Source organism: Tachypleus tridentatus, unplaced genomic scaffold (assembly GCF_004210375.1).
Source record: "Tachypleus tridentatus isolate NWPU-2018 unplaced genomic scaffold, ASM421037v1 tig00003486_pilon, whole genome shotgun sequence".
NCBI lineage: Eukaryota > Metazoa > Arthropoda > Merostomata > Xiphosura > Limulidae > Tachypleus > Tachypleus tridentatus.
The window spans coordinates 1-26956 of NW_027467813.1; the positions used below are offsets into that span (position 1 = coordinate 1).

A 26956-nucleotide genomic window follows, 5' to 3' on the forward strand; every position below is an offset into this window, starting at 1 on the left:
TGTGGTCGTTGTCTACACAAAATAGAAAATCATAAAAAATCTTAATTGTATCTTATTAAATTAAGGTAGTAACATTAAAATGTATTTATCCATGATGTTAAGCATGTTAATGTTTGAATATATTTGTTTGCTCATGATTTTAAGCATGATAGTATTTTAATATGTTAATTTACCTATAACATTAAATGTAGTAACATATAATGTATCAGATTGCCCATGATGTTAACTCTTTTAAAGTTTGAATGTTTTGGCTACAAGTATAATTTTTTCTTTAGTGTATTATTACATTATCATGTGTTATATGTTTGTTTTTTTCTTTACTGTATTTTTTACAGTATTGTCTTCTAGTTATGTAGGGCACTTTGTTTTGCTTCTGCCTGTCTGGTTATCTCAAAATTGATGGAATGGATTAATTTTGCCAAACTTGCATACATATTTTTGGTCATGATTTACATTTGAAGGTAAACATGAAAAGGTCATTTGCACATTTTGTCGTAGTCTTTTTTACAGATAGTACTTTGTGTGTGGAAAGCATTAATGTATAACATTAGTGAAGATGTAGGTGGTTCATAAACAGTCTCTACTTATGTGATATAATTTATTTTTAGGATTATGATATTAGTGTTATACTAATCTGATGCTATGTCTTTTAAGAACTGTTAGATTTGCATGAAACTATTTTGTCTGTTGTGCAGTACTTGGGGTTAAGTAATTCATATTAATATGATTTGTGTAACTTCAACACGTTGTTACAGTTCATGTCACTACATTCAGTCATGCTATGTATGACAACTGTACTTCTTAACAACAGTCTTGTAGCATTGTTTTTATTTCATGAAGGTATTATATCCAAACACACCATTCTTCACTGCATCCTCTCCTTAAGCCTGTGTATGAGAATGACAGTTTCTCAGTGCTCATTTCAATAGTTAATACCATATTAGGGTATGTGGATGACTCTTGTCACTGACCTTTGAGTCAGTGGATTTTCACCTGTTACAACATGCCACTCTTTGCTTACAACTGTTGGTTTATGACTTGATGCAAGTTTCTTTCTGAATGGTCCTGTGGTCCAGTTTGATCCATATTCCTACACTTTCTGGTATCATTGAATACTCAGGGTATACTTGTCATGGAAAATCTAAAGTAATTCTTTTGACCAAAGTGTATGACTATTTTGCATAAGAAAGAGCTATTATATAACTATTAAAAAAATGGTCAATTTCTGTGGCTTCACACTGTGTATGAAATGGTAAACAATGCCAACATGGAGTTCTGATACATATCATTCCATTGTAACTTTATATGTATCATTTGTAGTTATTATGAGACTTTCTGGTTTGCATATACAAAATAGTTTCAGTATAGCATTATCAATCTTGCATTACATTAGATTTGTACAACTTCTATAGGACAAATACAATAGTAAATGATCCTAATGCAGCCTATTGGTACAATAGCTTTTTCAATGTGTGCTCTTGTGATAGGATTTTGGGAAATAATTGTATTTATTATTTCAAATTAATATAGTAAAAAAGTCAAAATAATCTGTTTAAAATATATCAGTTTTTATAATGGCACATGTAACATGTATTTGATTACTGCTCCCATGCCATTAAATTGTTACAGGAAACCCTCACAGGAAAATATGGGGAAGACAGCAAACTTATCTATGACCTAGCAGACCAGGGAGGTGAACTTCTGTCTCTTAGGTACGATCTCACTGTACCATTTGCTCGTTACCTAGCAATGAATAGGATCACCTGTTTCAAAAGATACCAGATTGCCAAGGTTTGAGAGAGAATCCTGTCACGCAGTCGGGAAGGTATAGAGAATTTTACCAGTGTGTATGTATCCAATCCTATCGTGGGAAGTACAGTCTAAATAATTATACTTGTGTGTAAGTATCTGATACTGTAGTGGGAAGTACAGTCTAGAGAATGTTTTGAGTATGTAAGTATCAGATCCTACCATGGGAAGTACAGTCTAGAGAATGTTTTGAGTATGTAAGTATCAGATCCTACCATGGGAAGTACAATCTAGAGAACTTTACCTGTGTATAAGTGTCTGATCCTGTTGTGGGAAGCACAGTTTAGAGAACTTTACTTGTGTATAAGTGTCTGATCCTGTTGTGGGAAGCACAGTTTAGAGAACTTTACCTGTGTATAAGTGTCTGATCCTGTTGTGGGAAGTACAGTTTAGAGAACTTTATGTAAGTGTCTGATCCTGGCGTGGGAAGTACAGTCTAGAGAATGTTTTGAGTATGTAAGTATCAGATCCTACCATGGGAAGTACAATCTAGAGAATTTTACCAGTGTGTGAGTATCTGATGGTTTCTTTATGTGTACACATTGCTCATATGAGTACACTTTGAGATGTGTACATAACTATTAATGTGTGGTTCTAGTTCCTTGTTCTTTAACATGTACACATAGTAGTTACTGTTTAGTTCTTTACTTGTATAACAGTTGTTAATACTTGGCATGTCCAAAATAGAAGATAATGTTTAGTCTTGGTTAATTATTCTGTGTTATGTGCACATCATTGTTTGTTTGTAGTACCAGTTCTTACTCCTCATGTCCATATAGAAGATAATGTTTAGTCTTGGTTAATTATTCTGTGTTATGTGCACATCCTTGTTTGTTTGTAGTACCAGTTCTTACTCCTCATGTCCATATAGAAGATAATGTTTAGTCTTGGTTAATTATTCTGTGTTATGTGCACATCATTGTTTGTTTGTAGTACCAGTTCTTACTCCTCATGTCCATATAGAAGATAATGTTTAGTCTTGGTTAATTATTCTGTGTTATGTGCACATCATTGTTTGTTTGTAGTACCAGTTCTTACTCCTCATGTCCATATAGAAGATAATGTTTAGTCTTGGTTAATTATTCTGTGTTATGTGCACATCATTGTTTGTTTGTAGTACCAGTTCTTACTCCTCATGTCCATATAGAAGATAATGTTTAGTCTTGGTTAATTATTCTGTGTTATGTGCACATCCTTGTTTGTTTGTAGTACCAGTTCTTACTCCTCATGTCCATATAGAAGATAATGTTTAGTCTTGGTTAATTATTCTGTGTTATGTGCACATCATTGTTTGTTTGTAGTACCAGTTCTTACTCCTCATGTCCATATAGAAGATAATGTTTAGTCTTGGTTAATTATTCTGTGTTATGTGCACATCATTGTTTGTTTGTAGTACCAGTTCTTACTCCTCATGTCCATATAGAAGATAATGTTTAGTCTTGGTTAATTATTCTGTGTTATGTGCACATCATTGTTTGTTTGTAGTACCAGTTCTTACTCCTCATGTCCATATAGAAGATAATGTTTAGTCTTGGTTAATTATTCTGTGTTATGTGCACATCATTGTTTGTTTGTAGTACCAGTTCTTACTCCTCATGTCCATATAGAAGATAATGTTTAGTCTTGGTTACTTCTTCTCCCACTTTGAATATTGTTAATGGTCATGGTTGTATGATCTTTTCCAAGAACAGTTACTGTTTAGAAATTGTTCGTTATTTCTAAAGTGCGTATATATATTTTGTTGTGATGTGTAGTTAGTTACTTAACATGTAGCACATTCTGTGTAGTCATGGTTCTTAACTTTGTGTTCTTAACTTTATTTAGAAGGTAATGTTTCACCATATTTCATGTAAGTACTGTTAAGTTGTAGTTAATTATTCACTAACATGTAGATATGGTGGGTAGGTGATGCTTGAATTCTTCAATTCATGCATACTTGGATGTTCATGTTTAGTTCTCTTTCACCATCCCTTGATGCATATGCACGATAAATAATATTTTGATTATGTTTAGTTTTCTTTAACTTACATTTGACAATCATTTATATATATCCTACATTAATTCTATATGTCCACATCTTACTCTGTGTTATATGGCAGTATATTTTGTACCCATTTATTTAGAAGGTAGTGCTTACACTTCATTTTGAGCTTGTGTAATTTAAATGTGTTCATTACCTGACATGTTATGGGGGCACTGTATTGTTGCAGTGTCTTATTCACCCTACAGCTTCCTAACAATAGATTGGTTTCTAATCTAGTTATCTGCCATATAATGCTCTTTCCTTGAGACATGGTATTGCTCACTCCACTTCCCTGTTGATATAGTTATCCCTTTGTTCCTCTCTTTTCACCCTCTAGCTCCATGTGCCATTGTAAAGGCTGTGTTTTTAATCTAACTCTTTTCTGTTCCCATTTCCATTTCACTTCATTACATTGTCACTTATTTCTCCTTCATCAAATGATGGTTCTCCTGTGATCTGTAAGTCCCTTCTGCCTTTCTTGATTCCACAATTGCCTTTCTTCTCTGCTTCCATCTAATCTCTTTCATTTCATCCTTTTTCCTCCTCAGTGTAGATTCCTGTACATGGTGAGGGGACCTCCCAGGGAAGGTTCTGCTATTTCAGTTTACCTCCTCTTAGATCTAAACATCCACCTACATGTTTGCCATGCATGGTGACCTGTGAAGGAGAGAAGAGGATCCTGGTGGTTGAGGGGTCCAACCGTAACACACCACTTTGGCCTCGAATTCCTGTAGATGGGCAGCCTTGGAGTGGCCCCCCTTGGGTCAGTCAGCTGGTCCACTTGGGCTAGGGTCAACCAAGTACCAGTGTTCTCAACAGGTGTCATGGACATTGTATCTGATGCTGGTGTTTGGGTATAGTGCTCACAAAACACTGGCATTGCTGCAGTGTCCTTGTTTGACATTGTAGTGCGTATCTCCACTCCTAAAGATGGAAGTATGATGCCAACCAATGTCTTCATTCTCACATTTACATCACCACATTCACCTGCCACTGTCAAGGCAGGTTATCTTAATTGCAGGGTGGACCACCTGATTCGACTTGAAACGTTAATCAGAGAAGCCTTTCTCAAAGGACAACATCTTGTATCAATATTCCTTGACATTGAGAAGGCTTATGACACAACATGGAGGTATGGCATTTTATGAGACCTCCATATATATATGAGTTATGTGGCCATTTACCCATTTTATTAAATATTTTTTAATGGACAGGAGATTCCAAGTTCGTGTGAGTTCAACACTTTTCCTTTCTTTTATACAGGGACTTGGAGTTCCTCAGGGCTGTATTTTGAGTGTCACACTTTTCAGTATAAAGATTAATGCCATCACTGAACAACTCTCTGAATACCCTGTTGGTGGCAAAAGTGCATGCAAATGGTTTTAGAGAGAGAGAAATTAAAGTCATTTGCCGTGGTCCACTTCAGTACATGATCGAGGGCAGTTTGTAGTTGCTGCTCAATATATTTCATGTTCGACAATTGACATGAGATGTGAAAGTTGTCAAACATGAGATATATTGAGGGGGCAACTACAAACTACCCTCGATCATGTACTGAAGTAGCCACGCAAATGGCTTGGCTTCTCTCTCTCTAAACTCATTTTACGCTTTTGCTACCAACAGGGTATTCACCCTGATCCTGAACTCCGTATCGGTGAAGTTTTGCTACCTGTGGTCCCTGAGACCAAGTTCTTGGGGCTTATCTTTGACTGTAAGTTGACCTTTATACCACACATTAAGCAGCTACGGGTCAAATGTACAAGAGCACTGAACATCCTCCGTGTCCTCTCTACCACCAGTTGGGGAGTGGATCGATTTTCTGTGTTAAAGATATATCGTGCTCTTATTCGATCGAAACTCCACTATGGATCACTGGTCGATGGCTCTGCCAGACCATCAACCTTAAAGATGCTGGACCCCATTCATCATAAAAGACTTCAGCTCTACACTGGGGCTTTCTGCACCTCCCCAGTTCAGAGCTTATACATAGAGTCTCATAAACCTTCTTTGCACCTTCACCGTCTGCAACTGTCTTTACTATATTCTTCAAAACTTCTTTCCACTTGGGGTTGTGTTTTCTTTCCTCTGTGGGTCATACTTTTCAGAACAGACAATCTGCCATTGCTCCTTTTGGCCTTCACATCTAGGCAGTTGGATGAATTGGTCTGTCCTGGATAACATTGCAGTATCCATTGGTCAGCCCATCCCACCATGGCTTATTACAGTCCCCTAATGTGACCTTTCTTTAAGTCATCTGAGAAGAGCAGATACTCCCAATTGGAAGTACCCTCTTTTATTTACTGAACATCTTTCGAACAATCTTTCCATTTCAATTTATACAGATGGTTCTAAATCAGGTGACTGTGTGGATTCTGCTATGGTTTATTGTGGTTTGGTGGTTACATGCAGAATCCCCTCTATACTTCTGTGTTCACTGCTGAACTGTACGCCATTTCTCTTGCCCTGGATCATATAGAAGCAAAACAGTACTCCAACTGCACTATTTATACTGACTCGCTTAGTTCTCTACTGGCTCTGGAATCGCTTCACGTTGGTTCACACCCTGTTCTCGCTGATATTCAAAACCAACTGGCCCATTTCTTATTAACATCTACTTCTATCCAGTTTTTCTGAATACCAGGCCATGTTGGTATTCATGGGAATGAGCTTGCAGACACAGCAGCTAAAGCTATCTGCTCTTGCACTATCACCGCAGTGTCTATTCCAAACATGGACTATGATCCTGTATCCAAGGCTCTGCTCCATGCCAGCTGGCAGTCGACTTGGAGTGAGCAATGAGAAAACAAGCTTTTCCAAATAAAACCCTATATTGGACATTGGCTGTCTTGCTGTCATAAGGATCGGAAGGAGTAAGTTGTTCTAACTAGATTACATATTGGTCACAGTTTTTTAACTCATCGTTTTCTTTTATCTGAAACTCATGCACCAGTGTGTAGTGTATGTAACACTCAAATCACTGTAAGCTACATTTTTCTTTCTTGCCATCGTTACGACTCTCAACGACGGCACCATTTTAAACATGTTCTGTTCCAAGGATTGTCCATAACATAAGACAGTGTTATTGGTGACAGTGACACTGTCCACCTTGATAAAGTTTTAGTTTTTAAAAGGCCATTAATCTTTTTAATGTCATTTAAATGTTTTATATTTATTCAATAATCCTTTTTTATTGTTATTCCCTTTAAAGTATCACAATTTCTCTAGTTTGATTTGAAATTAGAAAATGGCCATAACATTAAATAACTCGACACCAAGACTGGAAAGGCCAACTTCAGGTGAATAACACTGCTGTTTGAACTACCTGTTAGTCATCCTGGCAAGTTATTATTACAATTTTGCTATATGTCTTTTAAAACTTTTATTACTTTACTTTTTGATAATGGTTGTAATGACACATAACCCAGAACCAGGACTGGAAAGGCCAACTTCAGGTGACTGATGGTGGTTCTTGTACTTACCTGTTAGTCTTCCTGGCGGTAATTATGATAATTACCATTATGCTACAGAAAATCTCTTGCAACTTTTCTTGCTGTGGTTTCTCTCCTAACATTGTTGACTAGATGTCAACATTGGTTTTATGCTATTTATGTTTTTAAATGCTGTTTTGTTTTACCTTCATCTCCTTTTATGAATTTTACTACATTTACTTTATTTTTTACCTTTTACCAGACGTTTTGTGCAGATAGCCTAGCATCAACCAACCAAGCTATTTCTTCTTTCCTCTGTACACATTTCTAATTTCTTATTTCCATCTTCTTTCTCTTTCTGGCTGTTTTTCCTTCCTTCTATTCCATGGTAGGAGTACCTGGTCTCCCCTTTTCTTCTCTATTCTCTCTTTCTATTTTTGATGTTCTTTGTGTGGTGGATAGATGCTCTTGTCCTTTATGGGTCAAACAGTGTTTTGTCACATCCTCTGGTGGACAGATGCTCTTGTCCTTTATGGGCCAAACAGTGTTTTGTCACATCCTCCATCTTCATTGTTCCTGTTGCTGTTTTTTCATATTTCAGACAAGTCCTCTGCTTGAGCTCTCTCTTCATTCCCTGTTATGGGATAAATCTGGAAACTTTTCCTCTCACTGTGGACTATTGCACAAGTACACATTAACCCAATAAAAACAATGTGAAGTATGTTGCATAACTCTTGTTATATTTTCTTCCAATAATAAAACCAGTGGAAATTTTTTTTTTAATTTTATAATAAGTTTCATAAAAGTATGTATTTTCAAAAATATATAATATTTAATTTTATTGTATTTTTTCTTACTGTTCCTACCAAAGCTTCAGTATTTAATGCAGTTGTTTGTGCACAAGCTCTGAATTGTTCACAAGCAAGATGGTTTTTGTGTCAAATAAAACCTACTATACTTATCTTGCAGTTTACACATTGCATATTCTCTGGAACCTATTAAATAAATATTAAAGGTTTTATTAAGAGAAATGTTTATATTTTATCTTTCACATTCTCTACCATATCACTAACTAAATCTATTACACTATGTAACACACATTTTGTTACTGGTTGGTATGTGTTTTTTCTTAATTCTTTATGTTGTAAAAGTACAGTAAATGGCCATTATTCCCTTCAAACTTTGCTTTTCTGACCTGGATAATGAAATTTAGAGATTAACCTATTTTCTATGTAAAAATGGGCAAATTTGCACATTTTCATTTACATAAGATCTGAATAAAACAACATATGAATCAAGATTTACACGTGTTTATACTAAAGTTATATAAAAATGAACAAAAACGTTTAGAAGTGAGTAGTTTTTCGAGTTTTGCAACTGTAATGTAAATCACTTTATAATGTAAATCAGCCCCCAAATATTGTCTCCCATCATGTTTTTGTTATACGCTTCCAGGTCACAAAAGCAAAGTTTGAAGAGAAAAATAGGTCTTTTCATTTACTTTAGGCATAAGCAACTGGGAAATAACACTTTCTGTCCAGGAACAAGAAAAAGTAAAATGTTGTTACGTGAGTGTTATCAACATACAGTACAATAAAGTGCTTAAAGTTAATAATACAAATATGTACTTACCTTTTAACTAATATTAAAACATCTTTGTTTTTTTGTTATTTCACATCTTTTCCCTTTTACTTATGGTTTCCTTTTCTGGTGTTTGCCATTGATTATTTATGTTGACACATGTCAACAGGAAGCTAATAATGATAGGATGGCATGGATAGCAGAGCATTGAGGAAACTCTTTTTATACAGACTTCTTAATAATATCAACTAGCAGAACAAGGGTAGGATTTGGTTATTCCACAGAAATGATTAAACCTTACAAATACATGAAACACATGTAGCACATAAGTTATTAAAAGATAAAATTAAACCCAAAATACAATTTAACTGTCTTTCTAACTATAACACATTTTGGTAAGAAACAACTAAAGAGCTATCTTCAACAAAGCAGTTAACAATAGTACAAGCAGTTTCATCTACACAAGAATGACAGCCTGGTGCCAGTTTTGACATAACTGTTATTGGATTATAGTGTAAATGAGTTCTTTCTGACAACTATAAACGTGTTAAAAATACATATTTCTAAAGGTTAATGTTAAACTATGGATGGGTGGGCATGGCACTTGTCGGGTTGACAAAATTTATTTCTTGTTTGAATTGCATTCAGTGAAAGTATTTTGAATCACATGTGTCAGAAGGGCATTCAGTTACCTCTGTTATCTACTTTTCTTTGTGACTTACTAATAGTTCCTTTTCTCCAACAGTCTGTTTATAGAGATTGTCCTGAATCTTTGGAAATTACAGGTGGAACCTGTAAGACCACTTTAGACCTTTTAATCTTTGGTTGCTTGTTTGTTTCATTATGATCCTGTGACCTCTCCCATAATTGTTTCTTGTCCATCAACCTCCCATTCTTTCCAGATTCCTGCCACTAGGGGATAAAAATTTTGCTGTGTATGTCAGTGTTGAGATTATAATCACCAAAGTCTGATGGGAACATGTCTGGTTGATTTGATTCTTCTGTGGCAGGTATTCAGTACTGGTTCTTAGATGATCCCTGTTCTGTCAGAATGACTTTTTATCCATTCTCTGCACTAATACCATTGTCTCCTGAACCAAGTTTCTTCCCATTAACTTGGGATTCCATTACCACTCTATCACAGAGTTCTATTTAGCCTTTTCCAGGTTTCACCTCCAAGCTTTTTGTTATCCTCAAACAAATCAGGGGACTAACATTTTGTGATCCTTCTGTCTTGTCTCAACAAATTTCTTGGCCTTTCCCAATTTAGGTCAGCTTCATTAAATCTTCCCTAAAAACACTGGCCATTTTGTTCATATGATCAACTCCATTACATCTTCCCTAAAATCACTGGCCATTTTGTTCATATGATCAACTCCATTACATCTTCCCTTAAAACACTGACCATTTTGTTCATATGATCAACTCCATTACATCTTCCCTAAAAACACTGACCATTTTGTTCATATGATCAACTCCATTACATCTTCCCTAAAAACACTGGCCATTTTGTTCATATGATCAACTCCATTACATCTTCCCTAAAAACATTGGCCATTTTGTTTAGATGATGAACTCCATTAGATCTTTCCAAGAAACTCTGGTTCTTTCTTTCAGATTATCAGTTCCATTACATCTTCCCTAGGAACACTAACTGTTTCCTTTAGATTATCAGTTCCATTACATCTTCCCTAGGAACACTAACTGTTTCCTTTAGATTATCAGTTCCATTACATCTTCCCTAGGAACACTAACTGTTTCTTTTAGATTATCAGTTCCATTACATCTTCCCTAGGAACACTAACTGTTTCTTTTAGATTATCAGTTCCATTACATCTTCCCTAGGAACATTAATTGTTTCCTTTAGATTATCAGTTTCATTAGATACTCCCAAGAGACAGTGATGATTAGAAAAGTCTGATTTCTACTAAGAGAATTAGGAAGCCTCTAAGCTGTGAAATATTTTGTTTACCAGTTTAAAAGGAAGGCTTTTATTTTTAAACTGTAATTTTTTTTTTCAGGTAAACAAATAGCATTTGATAGATTTCTGTTATTCTTGAAAATGATATTAAAAACTGATAATAAATATTGTTTTATATGATTTCATTAGTGCACTAAAAGAATGAATGATTGAATGTGGTTATAAAGATATTCTCTATCTAAACTAGTGATGTTTTTAGCCTATGTGTACCGAATTGTACTGAAAACCCTAAAAAAGAAGAATGATACAACAGCCTGAATTGGGAAGGAGCTATGTTTTTAGCCTATGTGTACTGAATTGTGCTGAAAACCCTACAAAAGAAGAATGATACGACATCCTGAATTGGGAAGGAGCTAAGTTTTTAGCCTATGTGTACTGAAAACCCTACAAAAGAAGAATGATACAACATCCTGAATTGGGAAGGAGCTTAGAACAAATAAAACTTCTGTTGCTGGTGTTTGACTGAGAGAGGTTTCAATATGAACAGTTAATTTGTGTAAATAATAAAAAGATCACTAGATTTTAGATGGGTCCTGAATTACAAATAGTTAAATCACCAGAAAGCAGCAATAGTCAGACTTCATAAGACAGTAGGAATAATTAATAAACAACAGTATTGATAAAATGTTTCATTGTTGACTCCTTCCAAAATTAATATATGTTTTTAAAAGCATCTCAATGCATGTTGCTGGAACTATGATGTTACATGTTTGATGTACAGAACACATACTGGGAAGATGTAAAATCAGTTTTGTGCAAAACATAAAGTATGTATTAACCATTAACATAATGAGAAACTCTGGTGGTATAGGTACATTATAATTATTAAGACTCCAGTTAAGTAGTAATATTTCTCTTACAGGACTTTGACATTGCAGGCCAGTATGACTTGATGCTTCCAGATGTTGAATGTGTAAAAACAGTTGTGGAAATCCTGTCAGAACTGAATCTTGGAGACTTTATGATCAAAGTAATTATTTTTATAAAATTATGATTATTAGGGAAGAAATTACTGTTTTAACTTTCTCACACAAAACATAAATTAGACTTTTTCAAGTATGAGACAGTTATAAGTATGTAATTAACAAAGCGCTGATAAAGATGAAGTTTGTCTTTACAGGTTAACCATCGTAGCTTATTAGACAGAATATTGGAAGTGTGTGGTGTCTCACCAGACAACTTTCGCAGTGTTTGTTCTTCTGTTGATAAACTGGGCCAGGTACTGTCATGAGCTAGTTTCTACTAAGTACTGACTGTGTATTTAGTTATCATCCATGTAGGTTTAGTCATATTCATGTAAGAGTTTATAATGATATGTAGCCTGCTAATCATGACAGTGATAAGTGTAGGTACTTTACTATGTATATGTTACTAATCATGACAGTGATTAGTGTAAGTACTTTACTGTGTACATGTTACTAATCATGACAGTGATTAGTGTAAGGGCTTTACTATGGTAATAATCATGACACTGATTAGTGTAGGTACTTTACTGTGTGTATGTTACTAATCTTGACAGTGATTAGTGTAGGTACTTTACTGTGTACATGTTACTAATCATGACAGTGATTAGTGTAGGTACTTTACTGTGTACATGTTACTAATCATGACAGTGATTAGTGTAAGTACTTTACTATGTATATGTTACTAATCATGACAGTGATTAGTGTAGGTACTTTACTGTGTACATGTTACTAATCATGACAGTGATTAGTGTAAGTACTTTACTGTGCACATGTTACTAATCATGACAGTGATTAATGTAAGGGCTTTACTATGTATATGGTAGTAATCATGACAGTGATTAGTGTAGGTACTTTACTGTGTATATGTTACTTATCATGACAGAGATTAGTGTAAGTACTTTACTGTGTACATGTTACTAATCATGACAGTGATTAGTGTAGGTACTTTACTATGTATATGTTACTAATCATGACAGTGATTAGTGTAGGTACTTTACTGTGTACATGTTACTAATCATGACAGTGATTAGTGTAAGTACTTCACTGTGTATATGTTACTAATCATGACAGTGATTAGTGTAGGTACTTCACTGTGTATATGTTACTAATCATGACAGTGATTAGTGTAGGTACTTTACTGTGTATATGTTACTAATCATGACAGTGATTAGTGTAGGTACTTTACTGTGTACATGTTACTAATCATGACAGTGATTAGTGTAAGTACTTTACTATGTATATGTTACTAATCATGACAGTGATTAGTGTAGGTACTTTACTGTGTACATGTTACTAATCATGACAGTGATTAGTGTAGGTACTTTACTATGTATATGTTACTAATCATGACAGTGATTAGTGTAGGTACTTTACTATGTATATGTTACTAATCATGACAGTGATTAGTGTAGGTACTTTACTATGTATATGTTACTAATCATGACAGTGATTAGTGTAGGTACTTTACTATGTATATGTTACTAATCATGACAGTGATTAGTGTAGGTACTTTACTATGTACATGTTACTAATCATGACAGTGATTAGTGTAAGTACTTTACTGTGTACATGTTACTAATCATGACAGTGATTAGTGTAAGGGCTTTACTATGGTAATAATCATGACACTGATTAGTGTAGGTACTTTACTGTGTGTATGTTACTAATCATGACAGTGATTAGTGTAAGTACTTTACTGTGTACATGTTACTAATCATGACAGTGATTAGTGTAGGTACTTTACTGTGTACATGTTACTAATCATGACAGTGATTAGTGTAAGTACTTCACTGTGTATATGTTACTAATCATGACAGTGATTAGTGTAGGTACTTTACTGTGTATATGTTACTAATCATGACAGTGATTAGTGTAGGTACTTTACTGTGTACATGTTACTAATCATGACAGTGATTAGTGTAAGTACTTTACTATGTATATGTTACTAATCATGACAGTGATTAGTGTAGGTACTTTACCGTGTACATGTTACTAATCATGACAGTGATTAGTGTAAGTACTTTACTGTGCACATGTTACTAATCATGACAGTGATTAATGTAAGGGCTTTACTATGTATATGGTAGTAATCATGACAGTGATTAGTGTAGGTACTTTACTGTGTATATGTTACTTATCATGACAGAGATTAGTGTAAGTACTTTACTGTGTACATGTTACTAATCATGACAGTGATTAGTGTAGGTACTTTACTATGTATATGTTACTAATCATGACAGTGATTAGTGTAGGTACTTTACTGTGTACATGTTACTAATCATGACAGTGATTAGTGTAAGTACTTCACTGTGTATATGTTACTAATCATGACAGTGATTAGTGTAGGTATTTTCACTGTGTATATGTTACTAATCATGACAGTGATTAGTGTAGGTACTTTACTGTGTATATGTTACTAATCATGACAGTGATTAGTGTAGGTACTTTACTGTGTACATGTTACTAATCACGACAGTGATTAGTGTAAGTACTTTACTATGTATATGTTACTAATCATGACAGTGATTAGTGTAGGTACTTTACTGTGTACATGTTACTAATCATGACAGTGATTAGTGTAGGTACTTTACTATGTATATGTTACTAATCATGACAGTGATTAGTGTAGGTACTTTACTATGTATATGTTACTAATCATGACAGTGATTAGTGTAGGTACTTTACTATGTATATGTTATTAATCATGACAGTGATTAGTGTAGGTACTTTACTATGTATATGTTACTAATCATGACAGTGATTAGTGTAGGTACTTTACTATGTACATGTTACTAATCATGACAGTGATTAGTGTAAGCACTTTACTGTGTACATTTTACTAATCATGACAGTGATTAGTGTAAGCACTTTACTATGTATATGTTACTAATCATGACAGTGATTAGTGTAGGTACTTTACTGTGTACATGTTACTAATCATGACAGTGATTAGTGTAGGTACTTTACTATGTATATGTTACTAATCATGACAGTGATTAGTGTAGGTACTTTACTATGTATATGTTACTAATCATGACAGTGATTAGTGTAGGTACTTTACTATGTATATGTTACTAATCATGACAGTGATTAGTGTAGGTACTTTACTATGTATATGTTACTAATCATGACAGTGATTAGTGTAGGTACTTTACTATGTACATGTTACTAATCATGACAGTGATTAGTGTAAGGGCTTTACTATGTTACTAATCATGACAGTGATTAGTGTAGGTACTTTTACTGTGTACATGTTACTAATCATGACAGTGATTAGTGTAGGTACTTTACTATGTACATGTTACTAATCATGACAGTGATTAGTGTAGGCACTTTACTGTGTACATGTTACCAATCATGACAGTGATTAGTGTAGGTACTTTACTGTTTATATATTTTTTGGTTTCCAGTGGTCCTGGGAGGAGGTGAAGGCTGAGATGATTGAAGTAAAAGGTTTGTCTCCCAAAGTTGTTGAAAAAATAGGAAGTTACATTCAGAGAAATGGTATGTATGTTTTTATTGGCCTTTTAATAAAATCTTTTCCATCACAGTATAACATTGATAATGTAAAAATAAGAAAGTGACAGATAATCAAAGGTTTTATTTCTAAGTTTTTGAAATCTTTTGACTTATTTCAGCTTGAGTGAGCTTTGCTCACTTACCTTGGAAATTCACAAGAATTATTCAGAAGAAAGTTTTCTGAATATAACGATGAAATAGTTCTTGTTTTACATACTTAGACTACTGTTGTTTCTTTTAAATGATTGCTCCTAAATCTTTGTTTTATATACTTAGACTACTGTTGTTTCTGTTAAATGATTGCTCCTAAATCTTTGTTTTACATACTTAGACTACTGTTGTTTCTTTTAAATGATTGCTCCTAAATCTTTGTTTTATATACTTAGACTACTGTTGTTTCTGTTAAATGATTGCTCCTAAATCTTTGTTTTACATACTTAGACTACTGTTGTTTCTGTTAATTGATTGCTCCTAAATCTTTGTTTTACATACTTAGACTACTGTTGTTTCTTTTAAATGATTGCTCCTAAATCTTTGTTTTACCTACTTTGACTGCTGTTGTTTCTGTTAAATGATTGCTCCTAAATCTTTGTTTTACATACTTAGACTACTGTTGTTTCTTTTAAATGATTGCTCCTAAATCTTTGTTTTACATACTTAGACTACTGTTGTTTCTTTTAAATGATTGCTCCTAAATCTTTGTTTTACATACTTAGACTACTGTTGTTTCTTTTAAATGATTGCTCCTAAATCTATTAGTTATGATCTATATTGATCCAGATTTGATCAGAACCAAAGATGTAGAAATATGCATGATGCATTATTTTTGCTCTGTGTGTCATGTTCTTCAGATGTTCTGATTGTAACAAAATTTGGAAACAGGAAAAGTAAAAGTTTAATAAGAACTAACATTAAACTTTTTCATTTGAAATATTCTTCACAAACAAGTACTTTAAACAAGAAATGTTTTTTATTTGTGTGATACATGTACTAACTTAGTGCATCATATTTTCAAGATGGCTTAAACCTTGTAGAAGAACTTATTAACAGTGAAGATCTCACAAGCAGTGGAACAGCACGAGAAGGATTGGAAGCAATGAAACTGTTCTTCAAATATTGTGAAATCTACGGAATAATTAATAAAGTTGGGTGGTTAACTGTAGTTTCTCACTAACAATAAAGAATTGGTTTAATAAAACTATTGTCTTCCTAATATATATGAAAGGTATGTTTATTAAAAACATATTTCTCATTTTTCCATCAATCAACTTGTTGTCTGTAAGTTTATAATTATAGGTTTTAACATTATTATTTTTTACAAACATATATATACATATTCCTATATTTTCTTAAAAGGAAGAATGATATTAGTAGGACAGACAAACTGAACTTGGACCTAAGCATCAAACAACAACATGTATGTACCAACAGGAGTGTACACAAGAAGTGTGGAGTGTATCTTGTAATATACTGTTATTATAGATTTCTAGTAATTACTGGGTTTGTAAAATCATCTTGTTGTTTTCGGACTTATTATACTGTTGTTAAGGTTTCTAGTCATTAGTGGATTGGTAATATATTTTTGTCTTGGGACTTAATATACTGTTATTAAAGTTTGTAGTCATTACTGGGTTTGTAATATTTTTTGTTTTTTATCTTAATATACTGTTATTAAAGTTTGTAATATTTTTTGTTTTTTATCTTAATATGCTATTATTAATGTTTGTAGTCATTACTGGGTTTGTAATATATTTTTGTTTTCTGTCTTAATATGCTGTTTTAAACGTTTGTAGTCATTACACGGTTGGTAATATCATTTCTTTGTCTTGGGACTTAATACACTCTTATAAAAGTTTCTAGTCATTACTGGGTTTGTACCAGCATCTTGTTCTTTTTGATCTTAATGTATTGTTATTAAAGTTTCTAGTCATTACAGGGTTTATATTATCTTGTTTTTTTAGATCTTAATACGCTGTTATAAAAGTTTCTAGTCATACTGGGTTTGTAATATTGTCTTCTTGTTTTGGGTCTTATATACTGTTATTAAAGTTTCTAGTCATTATTGGGTTTGTAATATCTTGTTCTTTTTGGCCTTAATACACTGTTATTAAGGTTTCTAGTCATTACAGGGTTTATATTATCTTGTTTTATTAGATCTTAATACGCTGTTATAAAGTTTCTAGTCATACTGGGTTTGTAATATTGTCTTCTTGTTTTGGGTCTTATATACTGTTATTAAAGTTTCTAGTCATTATTGGGTTTGTAATATCTTATTCTTTTTGGCCTTAATACACTGTTATTAAGGTTTCTAGTCATTACAGGGTTTATATTATCTTGTTTTTTTGGCCTTAATACACTGTTATTAAGGTTTCTAGTCATTATAGGGTTTGTAATATTATCTTATTGTTTTGGGTCTTAATATATTGTTATTAATGTTTCTAGTCATTACTGGGTTTGTAATTGCATCTTGTTCTTTTTGGTCTTAATACTGTTATTAAGGTTTGTAGTCATCATTAGGTTTGTAATATCTTGTTTGTTTTTTTGCCTTAATATACTGTTCTTAAGGTTTCTTGTTATTATAGGGTTCATATTATCTTGTTGTGTTGGGTCTTAATACACTCTTATTAAGGTTTCTAGTCATTACTGGGTTTGTAATATTATCTTGTTGTGTTGGGTCTTAATATACTGTTATTAATGTTTCTAGTCATTATAGGGTTTGTAATATAACCTTTTGTATTCTAGAAGGTAACGGAAAATGCCACCAGCCTTTCTTAGCTATATTATATTTGTTGTGTAGAAGTTATAGAGATACACTGTATTTTATGTTATTAGACACAAAATTTGACAACTAACTTTTTTGATAAAAGTATTAACTCTTTCATGATGTGTTATGGGTGAAAAGTCATGTCATCTCATTTGTTGATTTGCATTCAAAATTTTATTGAGCTACTATTTTATGAACTTATATAGTAAGTTTGGTATAAAATTGTAAATTATAATTTAGAAATTATATGATATGTGAGTTAATTTCTTAATTTAAAAGTTAATATTAAATGAACACTTCTAAATATATATATTAGTGAGTCACCTAGTACATTGAAGTTAGCACTGTGTAAAATTATATATTTCCAATGTCAGTGTACTAAGTTTTTAGTTTAATTTAAATTAAGAACTTATATTACTAATGTTGACAAGATAGAATATAAAGTAAAGACCATGTATTTTTATTTTTCTAAGATATGTCTTATGTACTGAATCAAACATAGTGGCCCCATTAACCTCTTCCCGCTTTTTGAAATGGTCTCTAATACAAACTTACTTCAATATATGACATGTGAATAACCAATCAAAAAATTAGATTGCCCCTAGAGTGGGATTCTCAGCCATAATAGTCTTTGAAAAGACTATCTTATTTTTCTGATCTAAGATTTCAACAAAGTAGGTTTGTGTCTTTAATCTACTTGAAGTTGTTGTATATCCTCCATGTGTAAAATATAAAAAGGCTTAGCAACCTATGTCCAGCAGCAACCAACTATAAAGGTCTCAGCATGTTATAGTGCATATACTTTATGTGTTAATGTTCAGATGAACCTGTCTGTGTTATACTGAGCCCATAATGATATGGTTAAAAGCACTCTATATCAATTAAATGTTTCTTCTTCCTGTAAAACATACAGTATTTTTGTAAGTTTTTTATTGTTATGTTTCTTCTGTAATATAGTTATTATTGTTGGAAGTTTTCTTTCAATGTAATATAGTTATTATTCAGTGATGTCAAGAAAACCCACTTGTAGAAATATATATGCAAAAGCGGCTCGTTTGGGTTGAGAAAATGTAGTTTACGTAGAAGAGTTTAACAACGCTTCGACCTTCTTCAGTCATCATCAGGTTCACAAAGAAACGTTGTTCGCTCTTCTACATAAAATATTTTCTCAACCCAAACAAGCCGTTTTTGCATATATAGTTATTATTCTTTGAAGTTTTCTTTCAATGTAATATAGTTATTATTGTTGGAAGTTCTCTTTCAATGTAATATAGTTATTATTGTTGCAAGTTCTCTTTCAATGTAATATAGTTATTATTGTTGGAAGTTTTCTTTCAATGTAATATAGTTATTATTGTTTGAAGTTTTCTTTCAATGTAATATAGTTATTATTCTTTGAAGTTTTCTTTCAATGTAATATAGTTATTATTGTTGGAAGTTCTCTTTCAATGTAATATAGTTATTATTGTTGGAAGTTTTCTTTCAATGTAATATAGTTATTATTGTTGGAAGTTTTCTTTCAATGTAATATAGTTATTATTGTTGGAAGTTTTCTTTCAATGTAATATAGTTATTATTGTTTGAAGTTTTCTTTCAATGTAATATAGTTATTATTGTTGGAAGTTTTCTTTCAATGTAATATAGTTATTATTGTTTGAAGTTTTCTTTCAATGTAATATAGTTATTATTGTTGGAAGTTTTCTCTCAATGTAATATAGTTATTATTGTTTGAAGTTTTCTTTCAATGTAATATAGTTATTATTGTTTGAAGTTTTCTTTCAATGTAATATAGTTATTATTGTTTGAAGTTTTCTTTCAATGTAATATAGTTATTATTGTTGGAAGTTCTCTTTCAATGTAATATAGTTATTATTGTTGCAAGTTCTCTTTCAATGTAATATAGTTATTATTGTTGGAAGTTTTCTTTCAATGTAATATAGTTATTATTGTTTGAAGTTTTCTTTCAATGTAATATAGTTATTATTCTTTGAAGTTTTCTTTCAATGTAATATAGTTATTATTGTTGGAAGTTCTCTTTCAATGTAATATAGTTATTATTGTTGGAAGTTTTCTTTCAATGTAATATAGTTATTATTGTTGGAAGTTTTCTTTCAATGTAATATAGTTATTATTGTTGGAAGTTTTCTTTCAATGTAATATAGTTATTATTGTTTGAAGTTTTCTTTCAATGTAATATAGTTATTATTGTTGGAAGTTTTCTTTCAATGTAATATAGTTATTATTGTTTGAAGTTTTCTTTCAATGTAATATAGTTATTATTGTTGGAAGTTTTCTTTCAATGTAATATAGTTATTATTGTTTGAAGTTTTCTTTCAATGTAATATAGTTATTATTGTTTGAAGTTTTCTTTCAATGTAATATAGTTATTATTGTTTGAAGTTTTCTTTCAATGTAATATAGTTATTATTGTTGGAAGTTTTCTTTCAATGTAATATAGTTATTATTGTTTGAAGTTTTCTTTCAATGTAATATAGTTATTATTGTTTGAAGTTTTCTTTCAATGTAATATAGTTATTATTGTTTGAAGTTTTCTTTCAATGTAATATAGTTATTATTGTTTGAAGTTTTCTCTCAATGTAATATAGAATTATTGTTGGAAGTTGTTTTTTTTTTGATGTAATGTTACTTCTTGGTATTATATATTTAGTATTGCTGTGTTTTACTCCAGATTTCATTTGACTTGAGTTTAGCTCGAGGACTGGACTACTACACTGGACTTATATATGAAGCAGTTTTAACAGGTAAGCATCATCACAACAGACAACTATGTACAAATAGATGTATTCTCAAGATGGCTGTTATCTGTATTAAAATTTCTAACAACAAATACATGGTGATGGTAGTGACTTCTAACAACAGATACACAGTGATTGTAGTGACTTCTAACAACAAATACACTGATGGCAGTGACTTCTAACAACAAATACACTGATGGTAGTGACTTCTTACAACAAATACACGGTGATGGTAGTGACTTCTCACAACAGATACACAGTGATGGTAGTGACTTCTAACAACAGATACACAGTGATTGTAGTGACTTCTAACAACAAATACACTGATGGTAGTGACTTCTAACAACAAATACATGGTGATGGTAGTGACTTCTCACAACAGATACACGGTGATGGTAGTGACTTCTCACAACAGATACACGGTGATGGTAGTGACTTCTCACAACAGATACACGGTGATGGTAGTGACTTCTCACAACAGATACACGGTGATGGTAGTGACTTGAGAATATAGATGTACATAGAATATATTATGTTTTATTCTTCTAACTTAATAACATCTCTTTACAGAATTCAGTCACAGAACTAACTCTCTACACGGACACATGCCTTCTGTTGGTAGTGTAGCAGGAGGTGGTCGATATGACAACCTTGTTGGAATGTTTGATTCAAAGTGCAGAAATGTTCCGTGTGTTGGATTTAGTGTTGGAATTGAGAGGATTTTCTCCATAATGGATGCTCGAACTCATGTAAGTGTGCTGTAACATACTGAATTCCTACTGTATTGGCTTCTGATTCACCAGCTTACAACGAAACAAATTTCTGTTAATTTACAAAATTAATGAACTTTTGCTACAAATTAATGAGTGATAAATATATTTTATTTTGAATGTGAATTACTATAAATATTTCTTTGATTCTTCTTACAAAAATTGTGTACTCACAAATGTATGATTTATTCTATGGTAATTAAATGACACGTTAACAAACATGTATGGCTTATATAGATATATCACACATATTCTATTCCACACTGATTTGGTAGATACATATAAAGACACAGATCTTAAAGGTTTAAGATACTCTTTATTCTTCATTGTATCAGATGGGACTTGAGAAACAGAGAACTACAGAAACACAGATATATGTTGCTTCAGCACAAAAGAACATGACAGAAGAAAGAATGAAGATTTGTAAAGAACTGTGGGATGTTGGAATAAATGTAAGTTTGTAAAACAACTTTGTTAATACAGGATTCTTTAACTGACAACATTATAATCAGTTTTACTACTACATAATGAACTAAACATTCTTTATCTGGCATACATAAAAATCCGTTTTACTACTATGTAATGAACTAAACATTCTTTTTCTGACATACATTATAATCAGTTTTACTACTATGTAATCAATTAAACATTCTTCAATTGATATACATTATAATCCATTTTACTGCTATATAATGAACTAAACATTCTTTATCTGACATACATTATAATCAGCTTTACTACAACATAATTAATTATACATTCTTTAACTGAGACACTTTATAATCAGTTTTACTACAACATAATGAATTACACATTCTTTAATTGAGACACTTTATAATCAGTTTTACTACTACATAATGAATTACACATTCTTTAACTGAGACACTTTATAATCAGTTTTACTACAACATAATGAATTATACATTCTTTAACTGAGACAGTTTATAATCAGTTTTACTACAACATAATGAATTATACATTCTTTAACTGAGACAGTTTATAATCAGTTTTACTACTACATAATAAATTATACATTCTTTAACTGAGACAGTTTATAATCAGTTTTACTACTACATAATGAACTAAACATTCTTTATCTGACATACATTATAATCAGTTTTACTACAACATAATGAATTATACATTCTTTAACTGAGACACTTTATAATCAGTTTTACTACTACATAATGAATTACACATTCTTTAACTGAGACACTTTATAATCAGTTTTACTACAACATAATGAATTATACATTCTTTAACTGAGACAGTTTATAATCAGTTTTACTACTACATAATGAATTACACATTCTTTAACTGAGACAGTTTATAATCAGTTTTACTACTACATAATGAATTACACATTCTTTAACTGAGACACTTTATAATCAGTTTTACTACTACATAATGAATTACACATTCTTTATCTGACATACATTATAATCAGTTTTACTACTATGTAATGAACTAAACATTCTTTATCTGACATACATTATAATCAGCTTTACTACAACATAATTAATTATACATTCTTTAACTGAGACACTTTATAATCAGTTTTACTACAACATAATGAATTATACATTCTTTAACTGAGACACTTTATAATCAGTTTTACTACTACATAATGAATTACACATTCTTTAACTGAGACACTTTATAATCAGTTTTACTACTACATAATGAATTACACATTCTTTAACTGAGACACTTTATAATCAGTTTTACTACTACATAATGAATCACACATTCTTTATCTGACATACATTATAATCAGTTTTACTACTATGTAATGAACTAAACATTCTTTATCTGACATACATTATAATCAGCTTTACTACAACATAATAAATTATACATTCTTTAACTGAGACAGTTTATAATCAGTTTTACTACTACATAATGAATTACACATTCTTTAACTGAGACACTTTATAATCAGTTTTACTACTACATAATGAATCACACATTCTTTATCTGACATACATTATAATCAGTTTTACTACTATGTAATGAACTAAACATTCTTTATCTGACATACATTATAATCAGCTTTACTACAACATAATTAATTATACATTCTTTAACTGAGACACTTTATAATCAGTTTTACTACAACATAATGAATTACACATTCTTTAACTGAGACACTTTATAATCAGTTTTACTACTACATAATGAATTACACATTCTTTAACTGAGACACTTTATAATCAGTTTTACTACAACATAATGAATTATACATTCTTTAACTGAGACACTTTATAATCAGTTTTACTACAACATAATGAATTATACATTCTTTAACTGAGACACTTTATAATCAGTTTTACTACTACATAATTAATTATACATTCTTTAACTGAGACACTTTATAATCAGTTTTACTTCTGCATAGTTAATTATACATTCTTTAACTGAGACACTTTATAATCAGTTTTACTTCTGCATAGTTACTTATACATTCTTTAATTTCACTTTGTTCTTGAATGAACTTCAATCTTTTAGAACAGTTGCATTTTCGACGTTGAGAAAATTGTATCTAATTTATATAAAATATTTAAATGGTTCCATTGTTCTCATGAATGATTATTTGCTTCCTCACCTGTTTCTTATTGTCCTGTAAACAAAGTAAAAAGTACTTTATATATAATATAATTTTCGAGAAGTTCTGAAATTCAGTATGTATGAATAAGTGATATTTTAGTCATTTTAAATCTGGTAGCGATAACTGTAAGTCGTTTTTATGTCAAAACGTACACATTTTTGTCGTGAGGATGATAAAATATGAACATGATCATTTGTTTTTACAACTAAGTACATATAAATTTTATCACGTATACATACGATGTTCAATATAATTAGTTATTTTATATTTCAGACTGAACAGTCCTACAAAATGAATCCCAAGTTATTAGACCAGCTTCAGTACTGTGAAGAACGACTTATCCCTCTGGTCGTTATTATTGGCGAGACTGAATTACAGAAGGGCGTCGTGAAGCTTCGATATGTTACAAGTAGAGAAGAGGTGCTAGTTTGTTTTTAAAATATGTTTATGGTTTGATGTTAGAGGAAACATTAATGCTTTTTAGAATAGTGAGAGAAGTGAGTAAATGAATTATTTTTGTATTTGATACCTTTTTTGTCTTTTACAGATAGAAATTGAAAGAGATAAGTTAGTTCAAGAAATTACAGCTCATATCAGTACATTTGAATATGAAACACATCTGAAGGAATGTTCGTCAACAATTCATTTAAAATCTGAGACTTCAAATTCATTATTATCCTAACATTTAACACATTCTTGCTGTGTGAATGTTTATGACTTGTAATAATTAAAGATATTTGATTTAAAAAAATGAATGTTTTTTATAAAAGTGTAATATCAACTGTGTTTCGACTTCTAATGTATAATTTTTATCAGACTAAAAATCCTGTTAGCTACATCTTGACCTATACAACTTAATTTTATATACAAATGATATAAATTATTGAAGGTTTGTATGTTTTTTCATCTACAATTTCATAGTACTTTATCTTAAAGTTAGTGTCATACTCAAGTGTCTTTAGTAAGATGACAGATGTACTGAAGTGTCTTTGATAAAAAGTTAATGTTGTATTGAAGTGTCTCTAGTAAGAAGATAGTGTTGTAATGATGTGTCTTTGGTGACAAGTTAGTGTTGTACTGAAGTGTCTTTGGTAAGATGACAAATGTACTGAAGTGTCTTTGATAAAAAGTTAATGTTGTATTGAAGTGTCTCAAGTAAGAAGATAGTGTTGTAATGATGTGTCTTTGGTGACAAGTTAGTGTCGTACTGAAGTGTCTTTGGTAAGATGACAGATGTACTGAAGTGTCTTTGATAAAAAGTTAATGTTGTATTGAAGTGTCTCTAGTAAGAAGATAGTGTTGTAATGATGTGTCTTTGGTGACAAGTTAGTGTCATACTGAAGTGTCTTTGGTAAGATGACAGATGTACTGAAGTGTCTTTGATAAAAAGTTAATGTTGTATTGAAGTGTCTCTAGTAAGAAGATAGTGTTGTAATGATGTGTCTTTGGTGACAAGTTAGTGTCGTACTGAAGTGTCTTTGGTAAGATGACAGATGTACTGAAGTGTCTTTGATAAAAAGTTAATGTTCTATTGAAGTGTGTCTAGTAAGAAGATAGTGTTGTAATGATGTGTCTTTGGTGACAAGTTAGTGTTGTACTGAAGTGTCTTTGGTAAGATGACAGATGTACTGAAGAGTCTTTGATAAAAAGTTAATGTTGTATTGAAGTGTCTCTAGTAAGAAGATAGTGTTGTAATGATGTGTCTTTGGTGACAAGTTAGTGTCATACTGAAGTGTCTTTGGTAAGATGACAGATGTACGGAAGTGTCTTTGATAAAAAGTTAATGTTGTATTGAAGTGTCTCTAGTAAGAAGATAGTGTTGTAATGATGTGTCTTTGGTGACAAGTTAGTGTTGTACTGAAGTGTCTTTGGTAAGATGACAGATGTACTGAAGTGTCTTTGATAAAAAGTTAATGTTGTATTGAAGTGTCTCTAGTAAGAAGATAGTGTTGTAATGATGTGTCTTTGGTGACAAGTTAGTGTCATACTGAAGTGTCTTTGGTAAGATGACAGATGTACTGAAGTGTCTTTGATAAAAAGTTAATGTTGTATTGAAGTGTCTCTAGTAAGAAGATAGTGTTGTAATGATGTGTCTTTGGTGACAAGTTAGTGTTGTACTGAAGTGTCTTTGGTAAGATGACAGATGTACTGAAGTGTCTTTGATAAAAAGTTAATGTTGTATTGAAGTGTCTCTAGTAAGAAGATAGTGTTGTAATGATGTGTCTTTGGTGACAAGTTAGTGTTGTACTGAAGTGTCTTTGGTAAGATGACAGATGTACTGAAGAGTCTTTGATAAAAAGTTAATGTTGTATTGAAGTGTCCATAGTAAGAAGATAGTGTTGTAATGATGTGTCTTTGGTGACAAGTTAGTGTTGTACTGAAGTGTCTTTGGTAAGATGACAGATGTACTGAAGTGTCTTTGATAAAAAGTTAATGTTGTATTGAAGTGTCTCTAGTAAGAAGATAGTGTTGTAATGATGTGTCTTTGGTGACAAGTTAGTGTCATACTGAAGTGTCTTTAGTAAGATGACAGATGTACTGAAGTGTCTTTGATAAAAAGGTAATGTTGTATTGAAGTGTCTCTAGTAAGAAGATAGTGTTGTAATGATGTGTCTTTGGTGACAAGTTAGTGTTGTACTTAAGTGTCTTTGGTAAGATGACAGATGTACTGAAGTGTCTTTGACAAAAAGTTAATGTTGTATTGAAGTGTCTCTAGTAAGAAGATAGTGTTGTAATGATGTGTCTTTGGTGA

General features: G+C 31.7%; 1 pseudogene across 1 annotated transcript; it reads left to right on the forward strand.

The window, feature by feature from the left end:
• The first annotated feature begins 1629 nt into the window (after positions 1–1629).
• LOC143243685 (histidine--tRNA ligase, cytoplasmic-like) lies at positions 1630–25711 on the forward strand (annotated as a pseudogene). The gene is made up of 10 exons (XR_013024705.1): positions 1630–1847; positions 11685–11792; positions 11943–12041; positions 15198–15291; positions 16323–16450; positions 20760–20832; positions 21397–21575; positions 21932–22048; positions 24478–24624; positions 24752–25711. The product of XR_013024705.1 is annotated as a histidine--tRNA ligase, cytoplasmic-like (transcript).
• The last annotated feature ends 1245 nt before the right edge of the window (positions 25712–26956 follow it).